The 13,900-nt window shown below is 36.0% G+C and overlaps 1 non-coding gene across 1 annotated transcript; it reads left to right on the plus strand.

The window, feature by feature from the left end:
* Positions 1-12,844: 12,844 nt before the first annotated feature.
* On the plus strand, positions 12,845-12,916 carry TRNAH-GUG. Its single transcript has one exon. It is a non-coding gene; the product is annotated as a tRNA-His (tRNA).
* Positions 12,917-13,900: the final 984 nt, after the last annotated feature.

A 13,900-nucleotide genomic window follows, 5' to 3' on the forward strand; every position in this document is an offset into this window, starting at 1 on the left:
GCGTTTTGTTTTTGACTATTTTCTATGTGTTTACTAAATGTTCTACTTGCATTATTTTGAGTGCTTTTGAACTGATAAACCTATTTTTGGTTACGTTATTTTATTGGTGTTTCTTGTGTTGAATAATTGAATTCTCTATGGTTGAATGAAAATTTGATGCAATTTGTTTAATATTTGTATTCTCCTGTGTTACTATGCGAATGTGTTTTTGTTGGTCCGGTCATGACAGTATCTGTGTTTGCTTGTGTACTTATTGTGCTAAACTGTTATGAATTCTTGCCTGAAGTTGATTTATATGAATCTGTGCCTGATTTTGATCTATTTGAATCTCTGGCTGAATATGCTTTACATGACCATGCTTGTTTTGTTTGTGTGTTCTACCGTGCTATCTGGTATGAATCTGTGCTTGACTTGGCTTTATATGAATCTGTGCGTAAATGTGCTTTTTCTGAATGTGCTTACTGTCTTTTTTACCAATCTATCTTCTTGAGTGACCGAATTGTGTGCTTTTTGTGTTATTTGCTACGAATTTGTGCTTGAGTGCGTTTGTTACTTGGTATGTGTTATCTACTTAATTTACTCCCACTTGACTTGTGCTTATATGTTATTTGTAAAATTGTTATCACGTTTTGCGTTTCTCGTTGTTTCTAATCTTCTTATGCAGGTTCAATCCAATAGGGCACTTCGTCAGACTCAATCCACTAATATAGATGTTCACCTTTGTCAATTTATTGGCAAAAAGGGGGAGTATATACTAAGGGGGAGTATGGTTGGAATAAGGGGGGTTTTGGTTAATTCTAGATATTCTGGATTTCTAATAATATTATGATCGTGAATGGATTATGGATTCTGTTTTGGTATAAGGGTCTCGGTTGCATTATGGATTGGATTATCGACTATAGTGCATCGTGGTTTATACTCTGGATTTCTAATAATATTATGATGGACTATACTGGGATTATCTTTTGATGAAATAGTCTACAGTTTTGACTCCTCTTACCGTGAATTGAATGTGACTTATTTGGATGGAGCTATGATTCATTGGTCATGGTAATTCAAATAACTCTAATGCTTAGTGTTTTGTCAAACTGATATACTATGGGCTCTTTATAAATAAAAATGTTGTTTATTTCTTTCTATTTGCCCAAAGTATAGATGTCTTAGATTTTGCCAATTAAATTGCCAAAGGGGGAGATTGTAAGTGTACAAATGATACACATTAAACCCGTTTATATTGGCTAATTTAATTGACAAAATAATTAGAGCATTTATTTGAAATTAACATATGGACAATGGACCGTCTCATATCAGAAGGTATGATTTTATATTTCTACACTATGGTTTCAAATTGGAGACTTTCGAAATTATGAAGAAGAATATTGATTATGGACAGTGAAGTTAATCAGCTTTGAAGAATTAAACACGTGGTCATGATTGAATTGGAGATATGCAAATTGTGGAAAATTGTGGAAGGGAAAATGAATATGTGACTTTGGAATATTTAGTGGAAGATTTGATTATTTTATTTGAATGGCCACAAATTATTTGGTTGAGAATGAGAAGTCGGGAAATGCAGCATTCAAATAAAAAATGTGTGGCCTGGGATTGATGAAGATTATGAGATGCTAATTTCAAGGATCAATGTAATGCATATCCATTGCTATAAAAGGATGTCACTCAAAGAAGAAAGTTGCCAACTTTGAGATTAACAATTCAAGAGCTCACATCTGATTTACAAAGCTTCCCATTTTAATGTGTTTTATTATTTAATTCTTAAGAATATTTAACCAGTACTACATGATTAGTACGTGGTACTGCTGAAGCATCTGGTGAAGATTGTTCGGTATTCGTATGTCAATCCTGGATAGGTGTTAGAAAGAGTGGTAGTGGTAAAGGCTGGAGGTCATCTATATTTACCTCTTGTAATACTCCTTTTGGTGAACATCTATAGTGGATTGGCAGACGTGGGTTGCCCCACGGACGTAGGAGAAGGAGCTCCGAACTGCGTAACAATTTCTTTGTGTTTTTACATTCTTTTATGCTTTCTGCTTTCATTATTTACACTTTCTTAAACGATTATAATTAATTAACGAAACTGGTGCATAACTTAATTAATGAGTAAAAACACATTGCTTTTATTTTTCAAGTGTCGCGGTGCATTTTCAAGAAGGTTGGTGTTCAGTTCAAACCGAGAATGCCAATAGACAATTCAGATTCGCCAACTGTTCGACCAACTTGATTGGGATTACCTCCAATGTCAATCAAAACTAATCAATATATACCAATTCTCTCACCTCTTTCAATACTCACTAGTCATTACCGTTAGCACCTTAGAGGTCGAGTCAAGTGCAAAATCCTAACCCAATTTCCCCACGAAGTGCATGGTATGAGTGCCGTATAAATCGTTATTAGGAATTAAATTTTGTTACGAAACTTAAAACAAATAAATAAAAGTTTCACCCTTGACACGGTAATTATATATGATTGGGGTTGAACTTTAAAAAAAAAAATTGTTGGAAGGAAATATTGGGATGGACGGGATGATAAATATGAGAATTTGAAACGTTCTAAAAAATCTTTAGCTGAAGGGAATATTGGACGGATGGGATAATACATTTGAGAACTTGAAACGTTCTCAAAAATCTTTTGGCGGAACAAAATACGGGATGGATGTGATAATAAATTTTAGAACGTGAAATGTTGTCAGAAATCTTTGAGGCAGGGAATATCGAATGAATAGGATTATAAATCTGAGAACATGAAACGTTCTCAAAAATCTTTGGCGGAAGCGAATATTAAATGGATGGGATGATAAATTTAAGAACTTGAAATGTTCTCAAAAAATTTTTGCGGAAGGAAATACTAGATGGTTGGGATAATAAATTTGAGAACTTGAAATGTTCTCAACAGAATAGCAAAACCAAACAACAGCAGAGACATCTACCAAATAATTAAACAGAATATCAAGACACTATGAAAAATCAAATGCGCAATCAGGAAATGCTAAAAACAAAAGTACAGACGAAAATAGAAGCACAAAATGAACAAGGCATAAGAGCAGAACAAGCGGACTTGAAATCGCCAGTTATATAGCTTCCAGTGATACAAAGAGATTTAGGCCGAACAGGTGCTGTAGTTTAGTGGTAAGAATTCCACATTGTGTTCATGGAGACCTGGGCTTGAATCCCAGCAGCCACATCACTAAACATGTTTTTTTGTTGTTTTAAAAAAATGGTAAAGCGATTGACGATAACAACATTTTGGGTGACAGAATAATTACAAGAAGGTAGCTGATTCACTCAAGTGTACGTGAATGATTTACCATAACGTTTTTATATTTTTATATTTATATTATTTTCAAATTTATAATAACGTTATGGGTGCATTATCATGCCTTGTGATTGTTTTGTTGTTCTATCTAGCAAAGGATCATAAGAAGGTAGTTGGTCAGTTCAAACCGAGAATGCCAATAGACAATTCTGATTCGCCAACTATTCGACCAACTTGATTGGGATTACCTCCAATGTCAATCAAAACTAACCAATATATACAAATTCTCTCACCTCTTTCACTACTCACTAGTCATTACCGTTAGCACCTTAGAGGTCCGGTCAAGTGCAAAATCCTAACCCAAATTTCCCTACGAAGTTCATGGTATGAGTGCCGTATTAATCATTATTAGGAATTAAATTTTGTTAAGAAACTTAAAACAAATAAATAAACATTTAACCCTAGACAATGTTTATTATATATGATTGGGGTTGAACTTTAAAAAAAAATAGTTGGAAGGAAATATTGGATGGACGGGATGATAAATATGAGAATTTGAAATGTTCTAATAAATATTTGGCTGAATGGAATATTGGACGGATGGGATAATACATTTGAGAACTTGAAACGTTCTCAAAAATCTTTGGCGGAAGAAAATACTGGATGGATGTGATAATAAATTTTAGAACTTGAAATTTTCTAAAAATCTTTGGTGGAAGGGAATATTGAATGAATGGGAATATAAATCTGAGAACTTGAAACGTTCTCAAAAATTTTTGGCGGAAGGGAATATTGAATGCATGGGATGATAAATTTAAGAACTCGAGACGTTCTCAAAAATTTTTTGCAGAAGGAAATACTAGATGGATGGGATAATAAATTTGAGAAGTTGAAATGTTCTCAAAAGACTAGCAAAACAAAACGATAGCAGAGACATCTACCAAATAATTAAACAGAATATCAGGACACTATAAAAATCAAATGCGCATTCAGGAAATGCTAAAAACAAAAGTACAGAACAAAATAGAAGCACAAAATGAACAAGGCAGAAGAGCAGAATAAGCGGACTTGAAGTCGCCAGTTATATAACTTCAAGTGATACAAAGAGACTTAGGTTGAACAGTGGCTATAGTTTATTGGTAAGAATTCCATGTTGTGGCTTGGAGACCTGTGCTCAAATCCCAGCAGCCACATCACTAAACATGTTTTTTTTTTGTTGTTTTAAACAAAATGGAAAAGTGTTTGACGATAACAACATTTTGGGTGACGGAAGAATCACAAGAAGGTAGCTGATTCACTCAAGTGTGAATGATTTACGATAACGTTTTTATATTTATATTTATATTGTTTTCAAATTTATAATAACATTATGGGGTTATTATCACGCCTTGTGATTGTCTTGTTGTTATATCTGGCAAAGGATCATGAGATGGTAGTTGGTCAGTTCAGACCGAGAATGCCAATAGACAATTCTGATTCGCCAACTGTTCGACCAACTTGATTGGGATTACCTCTAATGTCAATCAAAACTAACCAATATATACCAATTCTCTCACCTTCATTGCCTCCATGATGAACAGGAGCTTCAACCTCTTGACTGATTCCATGGTGCTGCTGCTGCCCAACCACTTCATTAAGTCCATGACCTTGACTCAGTCCATGCTCCTGCTGCCCAACATCTTGACTCACTCCATGCTCCTACTGCCCAACATCTTGACTCACTCCATGCTCCTGCTGCCCAACCTCTTGACTCACTCCATGGTCCTGCTGCCCAACCTTTTGACTAACTCCTTGCTGCTTAGTGAGGTGTATGGGGATTTGTTTAGTGGAATACATCACCTTTTTCTTTGGCTTCATGGAAAACAATACAGTACAGTAAGTTACAAACCATGCATACATTAAAATACTCTAATTACAATTATATACCACAACGAATATTACCTTTTGCTTTGGATTAGATGGACATCTCCTTGAATTGTGTCCAGCTTGCTTACAAAGGGAGCAGTGCAATTGTATATGCTTTCTTGAGACATATACTCCATCCACACTCAACTTTGGCCTCTCAGGCTCTTCCTCACCCGCAGATTTCTTCCTTAGTTTCTTAGGCCTCCCAACCTTGGCAGAATAGATAGGGGGCAGTAGAGGAGTGTTGTTACTGATTGGCCACTCATCTGGACCAGCCATAGGGTTAATTGAGCCCTTGTATATTTTCAGATAACTCTCCTTTGAGTAACATGGATGTACAAAGTCATAAACTGCTCCATTGCCATTCTTTTTCCAAATAGCACACACAACATACTTGCATGGAAGCCCAGTGAGATCCCACTTCCTACAAGAGCATTTTTTGTTCTCCAAGTCCACCTCTTGTTGGTCTCCATACAAATGTTGGACTTCAAACTCAAAAAAATCACACTGGGTAGCCAAATATCTAGCAGCTTGTTTCTCAATTTGCTTCATTTTTCCAACAATTTTAGGACAGATAACTGAGTTCCAACCAGATGCCTTTTGTCTTTGTTCGAAGAATTTGGCCATTAACATTTTCCTAATTGTTTCTAAATAGTCAATAATAGGCTTATCCCTTGCCCCAAGTAAAGCTGAATTCCATTACTCACAAATATTGTTCACCAACATGTCTTAATGGCTAACTGTTGAGAAGTGGGATCTAGACCATTCCTTAGGATCCTTATCACCTAACCATTGATATGCTTCTTCATCTAATTCCCTAAATTTGCTTAAAGCAGTACTGAATGAAGTCATAGTTGTTGCCCTAGCACAAGCCCACAGAGTATCCTTCAGTACTCTGCCTTGAAACCCTGCCACTTTCATATTGGAATGTAGGTGCCTCACACAAAATCTGTGCTCTACTCCAGGTAAGACTGCAACAAAAGCTGGAATTAATCCCTTTTGTTTATCACTTATAAAATAGAAATCCTTCTCACAGTGGTCTAAAATCTGTAAATCATCCTTGAGCAGTCTTAGAAACCAACTCCAAGACTCCTTGTTCTCACCTTCTACAATAGCATATGCAAGGGGAAAAATGCAGTCATTAGCATCCACACAAACAGCAGTAAGTAACATCCCCCCTGTAGAACATCTCAAGTGACATCTATCCACTCCTATGAGGGGTCTACAATGCTTAAAGCCTTATTTGCTAGCATCCCAGCACATGTACATCCTTAAAAATCTCTTCTGCCCAGATCCATCAGCCAAATCTTTGTCCTTGACAATACAAGTGGTGTGTGGGTTTGTCCTTAAGATTTCATCATGGTAGTTCCAAATCTTCTTGAAGTTGTCTTCATCATCACCTAGTCTTTGATTCTTAGCCTTCCAAATTGCCCTATAGGCCTGTTGATTACTAATATAGAAACCCTCTTCACTGCTCACCTTATCCCTGAATTTTTTCATCATCCATTCAGGATGGTCTTTTAATTCCTTACACCACCTCTTTGAAACAACACTTGCTTTGACTAAAGAGTTCTCCCAAACCCAACAGCAACCTTCATGCACATCCACCATGTTTAGAATCCTCCAAGACAAAGAGTTTTGTACTTTCCTGAATCCTATTCTCCAAGGACAACCATGTTGTGAACACTCAACTATAACCCTCTGCTTATCATTTCTAAGAGTTCTAATATCTTTCCCATTTTTTAAACCATAGTTTCTAATTGCTTCTCTAAATTGTTGCTTGGATGCAAAAGTCATGCCTAATGTAAACTGTGGATCTTGCATGTCAGTGGCAGGTCTAAAGATAGTCCACTTATTATCTACATCACTGTCAGAATTCACTAATGAGGCATCATCAGAGAAGTTGATCTCATCAAAATCATTTGTGTTTCTGTTTCTGTCAGGCTCTAGCTCAACCATGACACCATTACCATCTTCAGCATCACTTTCAATCTTTATGTTTCTATTCCCGTTTCTGTCAGTCTCTAACTCAACCATGACACCCTGACCATCTTCAACATCACTTTCAATCTTAATGTTTCTGTTCCTGTTCCTGTTTCTCTCATATTCAAACACAGCCTTCACACCCTTACCATCTTCCTCATCAGTACCACCATCACCACACTTCTCATCCTTGTTTAAACACTCAACCTCAAGCTCAAAGTCACTGTCCCATTCACCCTCAGATTCAAAGAAATCTATTTCTGTTTCAATAAAATCAGTAGCATCCACTATTTCCACCCATATCTCTAATATTTTCCCCTCTTTCTGTGCATTAATTAGACAGTTTGCAACATCAAATTCAGTTTGAAGTAAATTCAACCTTTTAGTTGTAAAATCATAAATGTTGGCTCCTATTTCAGAATACCTTAGAGCTTTTACCTTATCCTTGAAGAACTGTATACAGACTTCCTTAGCATCCACACTTTCATATAATTCTACACCACCCCCAAATACTTCACTTCACCTTGCCTATTTATAATTCCATTGTGAAATAGAGCAATTTCAAAGAGGCTAAGTTTATCTTCTGGAAAGCACCAAAACAATAAAACAATAAAGTAAAAGCATATGTCAGTATTACTAAACTACAAACTTCAATATATGCACATGACATTTCAAGAAAAAGATAAACAAAGTGGTCCCCCGCAAGCAAACCTACTCAGAAAATTTAAATATTCAATACATTGGACCCCACAAGCAACTTTCTCAGAATATGTCCTTAATCTAACACAAATATACAACTAAAATGGTCCCCACATGTCATCTTCTCAACATATATAAAGCCCAGTTAGAGAGAATATCACCATTGCTACTTTACACTATACTCTACTCACATACACACAAGAAATACTCTGAAAAACAGAATAATGCGAAAGGTTCCAATTTCAGAGTAATTTTTACAAGACTAAGTAAATCTTACTTGCTTCGAGAGTATTGGACGCACTACCCATTCCACTACCAGAAGACGACATAGCAATTCGTCGTTGTGTTCACCTTCCTTCTTCTGTGTTCGCCGGAGTACTTGTTTACTCCATCGACGTCTTTACCTTCGTTCGTCTGTGTTGTTCGCTTTAGGGTTGTGAAACAAATTAGGAATTGATTAACGAGTTAGAGTAGAACAATACGCAGGTCTAATAGTGAGGGAGGGAGTGGAGTCGATTTGGTGAACCGGCTCAAAACGCGGTCCAGTCAATTACGAGCACAGCATGAAAAGACTCATTCGCCCCTTAGTTTTGTGCCTATTCTTTTTTCCGGTCGAATTTGACCGGTAAATTGGTCGGAATGACTAAAATTGAGAAAAATTACATACTCAAGGTACTGAATTGATACTTTTGAAAGTTAGGTATTGAAATTAACAAGACCGCTATAGTCGTATGACCAAAATTGAAATTTTCTCATATGAGAATTTGAAACGTTCTAAAAAATATTTGGCTGAAGGGAATATTGGACGGATGGGATAATACATTTGAGAACTTGAAACGATCTCAAAAATCTTTGGCGGAAGAAAATACTGGATGGATGTGATAATAAATTTTAGAACTTGAAATGTTCTCAGAAATCTTTGGTGGAAGGAAATATCGAATGAATGAGATTATAAATCTGAGAACTTGAAACGTTCTCAAAACTCTTTGGCGGAAGGGAATATTGATGGATGGGATGACAAATTTAAGAACTTGAAACGTTCTCAAAAATTTTATGCGGAAGGAAATACTAGATAGATGGGATAATAAATTTGAGAACCTGAAATGTTCTCAAAAGACTAGCAAAACAAAACGACAGCAGAGACATCTATGATGTTATCACATCTGTGCATGTTTTTATAGCTTTTCTGATTCATTTTAGAAACAAAGTTATTGAATCATGTCCATTTATTGCTTGTTTTCCTTGCTTTCTCGTTAGATTATGTTTTTACACTTGTTTTGAATGTCTTACGGTGTTCAGTAGTGTTTTTCTTCACCATTACAGGGTGAGCGTGAGAGCAAGGGAAGAATTTCAAGCACGAAATGATCAAAAGAGGAAGAAGTCGAAGCATCAGCAATTCAACGCGTCGAGCCCATGCCTCGACGCGTCGAAAAATTCCAGTAGCCTCAAACATCGCACAGGTTGGAGGCTCGACGCGTCGAGCAAATTTTCGACGCGTCGAGATCGCGGACAGCTGTTGACTTAAAGGATTCCTAAATTGATGCCATCAGGGTTCTACTATAAAAAGATCATCTTCTATCAACCCTAGCCTCTTCTTCTTCTGCGATTTGGGTGTTTTGAAGGCAATCAAGAGCAAAGCACAAAGAGGACCAACTTGAAGATTTACAACTAGCTTTGGAATAGAGAACTAGCTAGAAAGATTCGGGAGAACTCTTTCACTCTTACTCTTATCCTCGTTGGTATTTGTTTATCTTTGAGCATTGAATTTACTGTTATTATGGCCATGAGTGGCTAGATTCCTTAGGGATTTTTGGGTGAATTTGTTTATGAACCTATGTGCCTTGTTCGTTAATTTCTTAATATATTTATGTTTGGTTTTATGATTTGTGTTGCAGTCTTGTCTTAACCTGTTGTTGTTGGTAATTAAAGGCCTAAATTACTAGCTTCATAGTCATATTTGTGTCACCAATGGGAATTGGGGCATAAATTAGGGCACACACGATTGCACCTAATAGTTAGACCCTGGGAAAGGGGAACTTATTAGGGGAAGTTAATTCCAGATTGTTACTCATCGGGAGATGGTAGTAATTGGGAATAATTGAATGCTGATCTTTGATCTTATTGGGTGTTTAAGCCATGGGAGTGGAAATTCACTAGGAATAGAGATTACGGGAGTAATTCGATTCCACTTTGCATTCCCACACAGATCTTAATTCCGAACCAAATATTACAAACGTTAATTGGCACTAGGTGATTAAACATCCCAAGAATCCCATTTTTCTCTATTGTTTACGAAACCTTATTATTTGTTTAATTTCTTGCTCGCTATTTTATGCAACCAATCAACCATCAAGTTTCGATCAGACTAGCTCTTATAAGTAAGCAAGTAATTAGTATTTAGTACTCCATCTCCCTGTGGTTCGACAACCCGAATACTCCGGGTATTATTTGTTTGCCCCAAATTACAGTAATCAATCTACCAGCTATTTAAACAAAATATCAAGACACTATGAAAAATCAAATGCGCAATCAGGAAATGCTAAAAACAAAAGTACAGAACAAAATAGAAGCACAAAATGAACAAGGCATAAGAGCAGAATAAGCGGACTTGAAATTGCCAGTTATATAACTTCCAGTGATACAAAAAGACTTTAGTTGAATAGTGGTTGTAGTTTAGTGGTAAGAATTTCACGTTGTGGTTGTGGAAACTTGGGTTCGAATCCCAATAGCCACATCACTAAACATGTTTTTTTGTTGTTTTTAACAAAATGAAAAAGCGATTGACGATAACAACATTTTCGGTGACGGAAAAATCACAAGAAGGTTGCTGATTCACTCAAGTGTGAATGATTTACGATAACGTTTATATATTTATATTTGTATTATTTTCAAATTTATAATAACGTTATGGGTGTATTACCACGCCTTTTGATTGTCTTGTTGTTCTATCTGGCAAAGGATCATAAGAAGGTAGTTGGTCAGTTCAAACCGAGAATGCCAATAAACAATTCTGATTCACCAACTGTTCCACCAACTTGATTGTGATTACCTCCAATGTCAATCAAAACTAACCAGTATATACCAATTCTCTCACCTCTTTCACTAGTCACTAGTCATTACCGTTAGCAACTTAGAGGTCCAGTCAAGTGCAAAATCCTAACCCAAATTTACCTACGAAGTGTATGGTATGAGTGCCGTATAAATCCTTATTAGGAATTAAATTTTGTTAAGAAACATAGAACAAATAAATAAAAGTTTCACCCTATACAATGTATATTATATATGATTGGGGTTGATCTTTAAAAAAAAAAAAAAGTATTTGGAAGGAAATATTGGATGGACGGGATGATAAATATGAGAATTTGAAACGTTCTAAAAAATCTTTGGCTGAAGGGAATATTGGACGGATGGGATAATACATTTGAGAACTTGAAACGTTCTCAAAAATCTTTGGTGGAAGAAAATACTGGTTGGATGGTGATAATAAATTTTAGAACTTGAAATGTTCTCAGAAATCTTTGGTGGAAGGGAATATCGAATGAATGGGATTATAAATCTGAGAACTTGAAACGTTCTCAAAAATCTTTGGCGGAAGGGAATATTGAATATATGGGATGATAAATTTAAGAACTTGAAATGTAACACCCCCTAAAAAACTGAGCTATTTAAAGCATTAAAACATGCAGATATATTAAACCAAAACACCAAACACAACGGAAGACTGAAAGATAAGATATATATATAACGAGGGAACGGGGTGCTACGCCACGCTCACCCAAGGGTGAACGCACAGGCTAAATCTGCATTGTTTAAATCTACAACCATCCAACAGAGTTCTATGTCTATACTGGCTCACAGGCCACACAACACAAAGGGGAAACTATGCTAGCAGGCACTAGACCGCGCACTCATCTCAACATCACCTGAAAGAAGCATATAAAACATGGGACGACGCCCGGTCAGCGAATAATGCTGGTAACCCACCAATACATGTGAAATATCATACATAGATAAGATATAAGTTGTAAAGCCATTTTTGATACGGAATACATATATATAAGTCACAAACCAAGAGTAATAGTCAACACAAGACTCAACACTCTCAACGAGAACACGGGAACACATCCCAAGACTACAAAGAACAACAACGACTCACAAGAAGTCTCAAGGTATAATCTATCATCACACAATAGATTAATACCCGACATGCATGGATGGATGTGATAATAAATTTTAGAACTTGAAATGTTCTAAGAAATCTTTGGCGGAAGGGAATATTGAATGGATGGGATGATAAATTTAAGAACTTGAAACGTTCTCAAAAAATTTTTGCGGAAGGAAATACTATATGGATGGGATAATAAAGGGAAAATTGTAAGAAATGCCCCTGTATAATATGCAAATTATCAATGTCACCCCTGAATTATGAGTGGTGTAAATGTTGCCCCTCAATTATCAAAATGGTGCACATATAGCCCCTCCTTGGCGGACCTTTGGTTCCCCGTTAGTGTACGACACCATTAAGTCGAAGTAAATATGTAATTTAGTTTTTTTCCCTCCCTCGATTCGAAGTACCAGCGATGGACAATGGTGGGGAACCACAGGTCCGTTACCGGAGGGACTATACGTGCAACATATTGATATATAATTGAGGGGCACCATTTACACCACTCATAATTTAGGGGTGACATCTATAATTGTCATATTATAGAGGGACATTTTTTACAATTTTCCCGATAATAAATTTGAGAACTTGAAATGTTCTCGAAAGTCTAGCAAAACAAAACGACAGCAGAGGCATCTATCAAATAATTAAACCGAATATCAAGACACTAAGAAAAATCAAATGCGCAATTAGGACATGCTAAAAACAAAAGCACAGAACAAAATAGAAGCACAAAATGAACAAGGCAGAAGAGTAGAATAAGCGGACTTGAAATTGCCAGTTATATAGCTTCCAGTGACCCAAAGAAATTTGGGTCGAACAGTGGCTGTAGTTTAGTGGTTAGAATCCCATGTTGTGGCCGTGGAGACCTGGGCTCGAATCCCAACAGCCACATCACTAGACATATTTATTTTTTGTTTTTAACAAAATGGAAAAGCGATTGACTATTACAAAATTTTGGGTGACGGAAGAATCACAAGAAGGTAGCTGATTCATTCAAGTGTGAATGATTTACGATAACGTTTTTATATTTATATTTACATTATTTTTAATTTATAATAACGTTTTGGTGTATTATCACGCCTTGTGATTGTCTTGTTGTTCTATCTGGCAAAAGATCATAAGAAGGTAGTTGGTCAGTTCAAACCGAGAATACCAATAGACAATTCTGATTCGCCAATTGCTCGACCAACTTGATTGGGATTACCTCAAATGTCAATCAAAACAAACCATTATATACCAATTCTCTCACTTATTTCACAACTCACTAGTCATTTACCGTTAGCACCATAGAGGTCTAGTCAAGTGCAAACTCCTAACCCAAATTTCCCTACGAAGTGCAGGGTATGAATGCCGTATAAATCATTATTAGGAATTAAATTTTGTTAGGAAACTTAAAACAAATAAATAAAAGTTTCACCCTAGAGAATGTATATTATATACGTTTGGGGTTGAAATCTAAAAAAAAAATTGTTGAAAGGGAATATAGGATGGACGGGATGATAAATATGAGAATTTGAAATGTTCTAAAAAAACTTTGGCTGAAGGGAATATTGGACGGATGGGATAATACATTTGAGAACTTGAAACGTTCTCAAAAATCTTTGGCGGAAGAAAATACTGGATGGATGTGATAATAAATTTTAGAACTTGAAATGTTCTCAGAGATCTTTGGTGGGAGGGAATATCGAATGAATGGGATTATAATTCTAAGAACTTGAAATGTTCTCAAAAATCTTTGGCGGAAGGGAATATTGAATGGATGGGATGATAAATTTAAGAACTTGAAACGTTATCAAAAATTTTTTGGGGAAGGAAATACTAGATGGATGGATAATAAATTTAAGAACTTGAAATGTTCTCAAAAGACTAGCAAAA

This window comes from Ipomoea nil, unplaced genomic scaffold (genome assembly GCF_001879475.1).
Source record: "Ipomoea nil cultivar Tokyo-kokei standard unplaced genomic scaffold, Asagao_1.1 scaffold3170, whole genome shotgun sequence".
Classification (NCBI taxonomy): Eukaryota; Viridiplantae; Streptophyta; class Magnoliopsida; order Solanales; family Convolvulaceae; genus Ipomoea; species Ipomoea nil.